Genomic DNA, 10977 nt, shown 5'->3' on the forward strand with positions numbered 1-10977 from the left:
CCTCTTCTGGCCTATAGGGATACATGCAAACAGAACACTGTAATCATAAATAAATAAATCTATATAAAAAAATTCACCCCCACTCAAAAAAAAAAAAAAAAGTCACTGAAGATATTACATCTTACCAGATTCCCTTTCTGTGTTGATTGAATTTTTCTTTCTATTTCTTTCTCCTGGTGTGGTCTATGACATGGATGAATTTTTTATGTTGAGCCATGTTCCTAGGATAAATCCATTCCTTTTACTAATACTTGTTCATTTATTTATTTGTGTGTGTATGTGTGTGTGCACACTTGTGTTGAAGTGTGCATCTGGAGGTCAGAGAGCAACTTGTAGCAGTCAGTTCTCGCCTTCTCACATGTGGGACCTGGGGATTAGACTCAGATCATCAGATTTGCATTCAATTTATAATATTTTGTTGAGAATTCTCATGCTTATGTTTTTAAGAGATACATACATACATACATAAGGGTCTCATATAGCTCAGGCTGGCCTTAAACTAGATATGTAGTTGAGGATGACTTTGAACTACTGATCCTTTTGCCTTTGTTTTCACAATGCTGGAATTACAGGTGCACAATACTGGGAACTAAATACAGTTTTGTTTTTGTATGATGCCAATTTATTTTCCTTCCACCTTTTTTCCCTTTGCTCTGGTGTCTGCAGAGCAGCTCAGGACCACTCAGTGGTGGCTCCAACCCACTCAGTGGCCTGTGCTGTGGGAGCTGCGTGACCAGTCCTCAGTGGCTGGCTGGGCACTCCAGTCTTCAGTAGGAAACTGCTGGATGGGTACAGAGGGCACCTGAACAGCCTCAGACCAGTCAACCACCTCTGGCTGAGCAGCAGTGAACTCAGGAGATGGTGCAGTCCATTCACCCTGAAATTCCTCCTTGGTCATAGCCTTCTCAGCAGCAGCCTGTTCCTCCTTCTCAATCTGGGTCTCTGTAGAAGTAAAGGTCAGGCATGACTTCCCATGGGTGCTCACGGGAGATAGTGCCATGCATGTGGAGTACTTCCCAGGCCAGCATCCACCACATCAGACCCACTGAGTGAGCTCCCTTGTTGCACGGGATGGCAATGTCCACGTAGTGCAGAGGAGAGGTGGGCAGGTTGACGTAAGACGCCTCTGTGAGGAACTGGTGGTCAGCCCTGGGGTCAGTGACCACTAGAAGCCATAGCTCCCGGAAGGCTGCTTGGATCTGGTTAGTGAAGGTCCCCGGAGTGAAGCGGCCAGCAATCGGAGTGGCCCCTGTGGCAGCAGCAAACTTCAGCACAGCTAGCTGCCCAGTGTTCCTGGAGATAACGCTGACATCAGCGGGGTTCTCAAAGGCAACGATGGCTCAGGCTACCAGCAACAGCCTCTCCCAGGTCCTCTTCAGATTGATGATGTAGATACCATCACTCTTCCGTTTGTAGATGTACTGCTCCATCTGAAAGTCAAGGTTGGTGCCACCTAAATGGGTTCCTGCAGCAAGGAACTTGAGGACATCCTCCTCCTTCATTTGCTGGACATCAAGGGCTGCAGACATTGTGTAAGTTTCCCTTTAAGTTACGACGGGAATCAAGTACAACGCCATATGGACCTGTCCCAGGGCAGCGCGGAAAGGCCTAAATACAGATTTTTCCCACCAATTGAGGTATATGCCAAGGCCCTTGTAAAAGTTAAAAAATTATTTTTCTTACGATTTTTAAAAAATATGGTTTCAATATCAGCATAATGCTGGTCTCAGTTCAGGGCTTTTTCAACTTTTTCCACTTATCATCAGTTTTCACCAGAGGGGGAAATTTTTTCTTTTGTTTTTTTGAGACAGGTTTTTTTCTTTGTGCAGCTTTGGTTATCCTGGAACTTGCTCTGTAGACTGGGCTGGCCTCAAACTCACAGAGAATCTGTCTACCCATGCCTTCTGAGTACTGGGATTAAAGGTATATACCCATCACCAGAGAAAACTTTTACTAGCTCCAACCATATAGCTATTTAGAATAGGTTTACAAGTGAAACATTAACCAGTAATAAATAAATCATAAGAAAATTTGTTCTAAGCCTGGTGGTGGTGGGGCATGCCTTTAATCCCAGCACTCAGGAGGCAGAGGCAGGTGGATCTTTGTGAGTTTGATACCAGCCTGGTCTACAGAGTGAGTTCCAGGACAGCCTCCAAAACCACAGAGAAACCCTGTCTCGAAAAACCAAAAAAGAAAAAAAAAAAAAGAAAAAAGAAAAAAAGAAAAGAAAATTTGTTCTGAAACAGTTCTAAACCAGGCATGGTAGTTTATGCCTATAATCCTAGCCCTCAGAAAAGGTGGGGGCATATTTCTTGGCATTGTGAGCTTAAGGCCAGCCTGGGCTATATGAGACCTGGTCTCAAAACAAGAAGGAGGAGGAAAAGGAAAATTATTTTTCCTCTGAATATTAGGACATTTTTACTAGTGTTATGACAACATTGTCAGTTAATTCTAGTTTCTCTGATGTGTGGACACTGGTATTTACTGATAGACTTTTCTTCTTTTTTTCTGATCAAGCTGACATTTTCCCAGCATGCTTTTCTTTCCAGTGTTGAAGACTGAATTTAGTACCTAAGGCCTTATGCATATGAGGCAAGTACTCTAATATTCAGCCACAGCTGCAGCCAAGGTGTAGCTCAGGCTGACCTTGGCCTCCAGATCTTCCTGCCTCTGCCACTTCAGCATGCACTACAGGTATGCATCACCATAACTGGCTCCCATGGTCTTTTCTGCATGCTGAGTAATTCATACTCATTGCTATAAATGTGTTGACTTATGTTTCAGTTATTTTGGGATGCTATGATGAAGTACCATAGCACTGGGGGGATTTACAAACAACAGAGACTTACTTTTCACTGGTTTGGAGGTTGGAAAATTCGGGATCAAAGTGCTGGCAGATCTGGTCTTTGTTTTCTGGTTCACAGATAGCTGTCTTCTGTGTCCCACCTGACTAAAATGGAGAGAGTGTCTCTGGGATGCCATCTTTATAAGGATTCCATTAGTAAGACTTATTCTCATGACCTAATATCCCCCACGTCCAAATAATACTACACTGGGGATTATGTTACACATTCTAAATTTTGAGTGGGCATAGTCTGTAGCAGATTATAGCCTGGACATTTGAAATAGTATGTCATACGACCCTGTGCCCTGTCGTATGGAAATATTGGTATTTTGTTTATGTTTAAGGGAGCAATTGATTGGTTTCAGGTTCCAGGTCCTGACCAGTCTTCTGTGATTTTGATGTTAGTCATTTTCAAATCAGTGTAGTGTCACTCATCTCTGTCCTCCTTTGTGACATGCAGTGACAAGTCTGGGATGTACAATGTGCTTGAACCCACTAAACAGTTCTTAGAGTCAGATCCACACAAACACAGCTTGGAGACCAGTGTAAGAGTTCCCAAAAAGCTCCTCCACCTTCCTCATCCTTTGGGTATGTTGAGACTACTTTTTGTATTCTTCAGGCTGGGGAACAATGGTCCATGTATCAATCAATTTTCAGTCACTGTAACTAAATAACTGAGAGAACAGCTTAAAGAAAGAAGGCTCATTAGGCAGTGGTGGTGCACACCTTTAATTCCAGCACTTGGCAGGCAGATCTCAGTGAGTTCAAGGCCAATCTGGTCTACAGAGTGAGGTCCAGGACAGCCAGGTTTACACAGAGGAAACCCTGTTTATAAAAAAAAAAACAAAAAAACAAAACAAGACAACAACAACAAAAAACCCAAAACAAACAAAAAACAAAACAAAACAAAAAATCCCAACCAAAAACAGAGAGAGAGAGAGAGAGAGAGAGAAAGAGAGAGAGAGGGGAGGGTTAATTCTGCTCATGTTTTGCTGACACCTCAGTGACAGGTCAGCTGGCACTGTTTCTGAGTGTATTAAATTGTAGAGAATCCTCAAAGGGTGTAAGTGAACAATGCCCCTTGCACCATTGCAACAAGGGAGCATGAAGTCATATTTATTGCCAACTACAGAGAACCTAGAATCACCTGTGAGACAGGCCTATGGGCATGCCTCTCTCTCTCTCTCTCTCTCTCTCTCTCTCTCTCTCTCTCTCTCTCTCTCTCTCTCTCTCTCTCTGTGTGTGTGTCTGTCTGTCTGTCTCTCTCTCTCTCTCTGTGTGTGTGTGTCTCTCTCTCTCTCTCTCTGTGTGTGTGTGTGGTGTTACCTGATTGATTACTTTAGGCAGAAAGACCCACCCACTGTGGAGTGACCATGCCTGGGAGAGGAGTCTGAACTGTGTGAGTGGAGAAAGCAAGCTGAGCAGCACTCATTGCTGTCTGCTCTTGATTACCATTGTTGATGTGAGCAGCTCCTGCATGCTCTGACTGTCTTGCCTTCCCCACCATGATGGATTCTACACCTGAACTCTGAGTCATAATGAACCATTTCTCCCTCATGTTGCATTTGTCAGGGCATTTAATTGCTGCAACAGGAAAAGAAACTAAGAAGGTAGAGAAACAGGAAAGAGCTAAGGCAAGATAGAACCATCTAACAGACCCCACTTTCCAAAAGCTTATTTAGTATGAACTCACCAACATATTAAATAATTGATAAGATTGGTACTCTATCACACAAATTTTCCTGAGGAGACACGAACAAATATCTGTTCACCAAAGATGGGGTATCTGCTGGGCAGTGGTGGCACATGCCTTTAGTTCCATCACTCGGGAGGCAAAGGCAGGCAGACCTCTGCGAGTTCGAGGCCAGCCTGGTCTACAAGAGCTAGTTCCAGGATAGCCTCCGAAGTCACAGAGAAACCTGTCTCAAAAAATCAAAACAAAACAAAACAAAGGTGGGGTATTAGTGATGTTTCACTCAAGTTTATCTTAGTGAGCTGATGAGTTTCCTGGGTTACTTTTTTTTAAAAAATAATATCCTGGGTTACTTTTAAGATAATTGTTGAAGGGTTATTTATAGGAGACTGGCTGATTTAAAGGCAGCTGCATCACCTAAAAGACCACACCAATATGGGTGATGAATACAGACACTGCATCGATGGAACTCCCTATACACTATGCAGGAAACTCTCCCCCTCTCCCCTTCCTATCTTTCCAGCTGTTATTAGTGCACACATAATCTTAGGAAGGGACCTTGTGAATCTTCTAAGTTTGGAGCTTCCTCAGCCTTGTGAACTTTATTTTGTTACACACTTCTATGGAGAGGCCTGTGTATGGTACAAAGCACTGGAGGACAGTGTAGACCAGTCCAGCATCCTGGGAATCTCAGTCTCTCGTCAGAGCCAAAGTTGACCTTCTGTGGCTCACAAAACAATGCCCAGGCTAGGTAAACCACAAAGAAAAGAGTGTTGCTTTGGTTCATGTTTCTTGTCCAATGTTAAAGACCACGTTTGGTGGTGTTTTTTTTTTTTTTTTTTTTTTTTTTTTTTTTTTGCTGGCTGAAACTTGAGGTGGTGTAGGTTGTCTGGTGGCCAGAGAAAAGAATGTGGAGATACCACACAAGTTTCAGAGGGGACAAATCATACTCAAACCATAATATTCTCTCTCAGATTTTTTTGTTCCTAATGACCCATTATTACAGAAACCAGTGCAGCTGCCACCAACCAAGAACTTCCTACCAGATGGGACAAGAAAAATAAAGACTGGAAAGACTGGAATTATAAAACAAAAGCACAGCCAGGTGTTGGTGTCGCATGCCTTTAGTCTCAGCACTTGGGAGGCAGAGACAGGCAGATCTCTGTGAGTTCGAGGCCAGCCTGGTCTACAGAGCTAGTTACAGGACAGGCTCCAAAACAATACAGAGAAACCCTGTCTCGAAAAACCAACAAATAAATAAATAAATAAATAAATAAAACGAAAGCACATTCGGTCTTGTCCTGTTTGCTGTGGATATTAAGAGGCCTCTTTTTGCTTCACTTAATTTAAATAAATCTTTGATAAGTAAATTAATTGGTAAGAGTAAGGCTTTATTCAGAGGTGTCAACAGAGAATTGATAACGGAGCCTAGTGGTAAGTCTTCTTGAATAGTGCCATGATGGCCAAACCAAGCTGCCTTGGGGAGAGCAGTAGAAAAATCAGGGGAAGGGCTGCTTTTCCAGATATCCACCTGTAGGATCAGGAAGGTGCCATGGTTCAAGGCAACTACCAGGAAAGGACTTGCACAACCTTCCCTCCCCCACAAGCCAGAGCCACACAGAACACCGAGGCTGTAGAGATGGAAGGTGTCTATTCCATCTGGCACTCCCTGCATTGTAGCATTGTAGCAAAGCAGAGCCTGGTAGGCAGAGGGCCTGAGAATGTCACATTTCCACTCAGCTCAGCTGCTCCAGCATTCATGGCATTTTATTTACTTATTTTCTGTGACTTCATCTATCCTTTTGGGGTATGTCTCATAATGGTTTTTCTTTTGCTTGTAGAGTGCTTCTGGAGATTTGAGGATTATGTTTAAGTTTCCCCAGCCAGTCTAAACAAGGCTTTCTCAATTATATTGAGTATCTCATTTGCTTCCCTCTTGTTCTCATAATTAGGCAGAGAGCCAAAAGCATGTGACTGTTGAGTGCTCACACTTAAAACGGGACATTTAGATCATCCTCTTTCTCAAGGCTCAGGGAACATCATGGAAAGGGGGCAGAAAGAAAGCAAAAGCTTGAGGCTTGAGAAGAAGCACTGTTTATCAACAAACTCATAGTAGCTGTGATTACCTGTACAAGATCAAACCAGTCACCTTTTCAGCATGAATGGAGAAGTGGCTCATGAGGCCCCATCCCTAGCTGGAGAAATATTGGCAGGAATTTGTGCTGAGAAGGGAGTCACTTTCTTCTCAGGGATGCACTCACTGGTAAACTGCCCATAATCCAGTAAATAATCTCACATTCACATTCATGATTAAATTCCATGGGTTTAAAACAAAAGCAAAAACTTGAAAGCAAGATGGGGAGAATAAATGCTTTAGAAGGATTAGGAGGGCATATGAGAAGGAAATAGGGGAGAGAATATGATCAAAATACATTATCTCTATGTAAGAAATTATTGAAGACTAACATAGGTTCTGCCTGAGCTGCTGGCTTGTCAGGTCTATATTTGTCTTTTAGATTTTTAAATTACAGTGTTCACTGATTCCCCAGCATATATAGAAGGGATCACACTAATTGGAGGGATGAAAACTCTTTCTGTAGTAGTTACAAAGAAAATTGTAAGCTCCAGTCAGATGGGACAGTCACATGGGGCTAACATCAATGATTAGTTGGTCTAACCAAGCTGACACCTGTATAGAATTCTGTATAGAATTCATGTCTCAATGATTAGGGTGATGGGAGATGCCATTCTGTATATATGTTTCTCATACTGGTTAATAATAAAGCACTGTTGATCAATAGGAAAGGAAGATAGGAGGGATTAGGAGACAAGAAGGAAAGAGGAAGTAGTAAGGAGGAGTCAAGATGGAGAGTCTGGAGAAGGCAGAATCGCCAGTGGCCTCTCTCTGGTAAGACCAAGTGGAAATACATAGAAATGGGTTAATACTTAAGACAGAGCTAGCCGATAAAGAAACTAGTACCTGGCCAACAGAATTATGTCTAATACAGAGTCTCAGTGTGTTAATTGGGGCTGGAGGCAGCGGGACCAGGCGCGGTGGGCGGGGGGGGGGGGGGGAGACAAGACCAGGCGGCGGGTGGAAAAACCTTACTCCTTACATTAGGGTGGTACTCAGTATTTTGCTGAGGAATCAGTTTCATAGTGTGAGTTGTTTCTTATTGGGACTGACTATGTAGAATATCATGGTGTGGGTTTGCTATAAAGTATGGAATTTTCTATGGCAATGCCTTGGTGCCCTAGGACAGATTGAACTGGTCTGTTATAGTCAATTTCTGATGACATGCAGTTCCTGCTCAGAAGTAACAATGGCCTTGTTCCTACCTACCCAACAATTGCACCCTTGTTCTGAAGCTACAATAGCTCAATACAGCCATCATCCTAGAATGGAACAGCAACAAAAGTGTTTAGTCTAAGCTTTTTTTCTTAGAAACAGGGTATCTCTGTGGCTTTGGAGGCTGTCCTGGACCAGGCTAGGCTGGTCTCGAATTTACTGAGATCTGCCTGCCTCTGCCTCCAGAGTACTGGGATTAAAGGTGTGCATCACCAATGCCCAGCTAGTCTAAGCTTCTTATATGCTATAAGAAGGAATAATATATATTTGAAGCTATCAACAAGTATGACCCGTTATAAACTAGATATATAGTAGGTAATTCAGAACTTCTCCTTCTCCTCCTTCTTCTTTGATAGGCTCTGTCTACATAGCTTCAGCTGGCCTGAAACTTTTTATGATGTAGATCAAGCTGTCCTGGAACTCACTATAAAGACCAGGCTGGCCTAGAATTCATTGAGGTCTGCCTGCCTCTCTTTCTAGAATGCTGGGATTAAAGGTGTGCACCACTGTGCCTGCTCCAGCTTATTTTTTTGAGATATGGTTTCTTGCTGAACCAACAGCTCACCAATTTAGCTAGACTGAGTGGCCACTGACTTCTCAGAAAGCCACTGACCTCCCAGGAAGTCTGACATTCCTACCTCCCAGGTGAGGTCCTGGAACTCCAAACACTAGTCCAGCCTTTTTTGCTTGTTTGTTTTGTTTTTTGAGACAGGGTTTCTCTGTGTAGCTCTGTAGACCAGGCTGATCTCGAACTCACAGTGATCTGCCTGCCTCTGCCTCCCGAGTGCTGGGATTAAAAGCGTGGGCCACCACAGTCCAGCTATGCCCAGCTTTTTTTATGAGAGGGCTGTGGGTTGAAATTCAAGTCCTCATGCTTGTACATAATTACTTCACCCACTGAGCTGTCTCCCAAACCTCATCTTCTCTAGCTTACATTTTCAAACAGTTTTAAGACAAATCTCCAAGCCTTGCAATGTTGACATAAGCCTGGACCAAGTCAGTGTGCATTCTGCAAGACTTGGAGAGACGCCGAGGAGAGTTTGTATCAGGAGCTTACTGAAAATGTGCAACAGGTTTTCAGGGCTATCTATGTTTTGTGAATCATTTTTACTTATATAAGCCTATAGTTTTGCCCTACTTTTAACTTTTTTACATTTACCTTATGTATATGAGTATTTTGCCTGCGTATGTGCCTGTCTAGCGTCAGAAGAGATGAAAAAGCTCCACCATCGTGTTTGCATCGTCTTGGCTCTGTGCTCCCCTCTCCTCACTGGGGCAAGCAGCACCAGCTGCAGCAGCATGCCACCTGTGGGCCAAGCAGCGTGACACGGTGAGGTGGAACCAATGGTGGCCCAATCTCTGGGAAACCCCAGGACTGGCTCCCTCACTTGCTTTGGAGGAACTGGCACTGCCCTTGGGCTGCCAACGTGACGGTAGAGCCTGGGGTACTAGCGCTGAGGAAGGGGTGGTATACAGCAGCCGGGAGCTCTCGGAGGTCCTGCCCCCAGGCCCAGTGCGCAACCACACCATCACTCTGACTCTGAGCAACAAGAAGATATCCGAAATGAAGAATGGTTCATTTTCTGGATTAAGTCATCCCAAAGATTTCAAAGATCTGTGCTGCCACTGGAAACCAGGTTGATGACCCGGATCTGTGCTGCCACCAGATGTTATGGGCAGGGAGACAGCTTTTGCAGTGGTATCAATGACAGCAGACTCATAGCTGAGAATGAGAGACATTGAAGGTTTCTGTGCCAGCCTCCTTGCCCCCTGCAAAAGAGTCCAGACAGTAAGCTATTGAAGAGAACCCTTAAAATGAAGATGCTGAAGTGTATCTGTTGACAGTTAATGGCCTCTGGCAAGGGGTTAGGGAGGGGAAGTTATCCTTAAGAGGCTGGCCACTAGGAATCTGACCATGTTGTACAACAACAACTCCCAAAACTTGTACATATTGCTCTGACCTGCGTAGTGGATGTTTCAAACAGAACATAAACTCATTCTACTGCACAAAATGTCTTTCCAGGAAAAACTAGCTGTAAGATACACCCTGACGCCAAGATTAAGGTGACAATACAGCATAGACATCTGAGCTTGGGATTGTTGCTCAGCTGTGGAAGGCTTGCCTAGCTTGCATGAAGCCCTAAATTCAGTCTCCAATGCCACATCAGTGGTGGCGTGACTACACATGCCTGTGATTGCTGCTCTCACGGTCAGAAATTCAAGGTCATCTCCAGGTACACACAAGTCACAAATCTTGTCTCCAAAGCAAAACAAACAAACAGGCAGGCAAATGATACATAATCAACCTAGGACTTAACTTCCACACCCCAGGAGATTAGAAATAATAAAAAATTAGAAGTCAGAGTCACTTTAGGATTGGTCCAACCTATTTTGGATGATCCTCATTTATTTTTTTCTAACTACAAAAGCATCCCTCTCAGAGCCCCTTTAGCCAATAATGCAAGAGTAAAGAGGGCACAAGAACCAAGAGTCAAGTGAGCCTCAGATGCTGACCCTGTTAACCAGAACCAGGACACATGGTGAAGCAAAGTCAAATAATAAGGAAGCTCAATAATTAAGTGAATCTTTCCCCCCACCATCTCACTCGGTCTACTTGCTTAGACAGCTTTAATCAGAGAAATATGTAGGTTCTCTTACATTTCAACTAAAAGCTTAAGATCACATCCAATGCAATAGTAGTACAAGATATAACAGTAATTATCCCTTTTATTTTTTCAGGTGGTCTGCTTATTTATGTTTTAATCTGGATTCTCTGAGACATTAAGTACTAGGGAACATTTTAGGCCACATAAATTACAAATGTAAAAGGTTACTGATTTTAGTCATGATTTATGTCATATTTAGATGTGCCTTAAAGTGTTTTGACAAAGCAACATATAAAAACCTTAAAAAGACAGTATTAGCTTGCCCCAGGCTGTCGTATGACCTATCCTATTCTAGCACCAGGAGATTTTCACTTCTTTAACTAGAAAGATGTAGCAGCTCCATCTGGAAGGAAGTAGATCCAGAATATAAACTCAGAATCTGACTTCCTCAGGAGCAGCAGCCTGCAGGGAACCCCAGCTCTTT

The 10977-nt window shown here is 43.4% G+C and overlaps 1 pseudogene; it reads right to left on the reverse strand.

Moving 5' to 3' along the window:
• Positions 1 to 657: 657 nt before the first annotated feature.
• On the reverse strand, positions 658 to 1556 carry LOC127226949 (40S ribosomal protein SA-like; annotated as a pseudogene).
• Positions 1557 to 10977: the final 9421 nt, after the last annotated feature.

Source organism: Phodopus roborovskii, unplaced genomic scaffold (genome assembly GCF_943737965.1).
Source record: "Phodopus roborovskii unplaced genomic scaffold, PHOROB, whole genome shotgun sequence".
Lineage (NCBI taxonomy): Eukaryota > Metazoa > Chordata > Mammalia > Rodentia > Cricetidae > Phodopus > Phodopus roborovskii.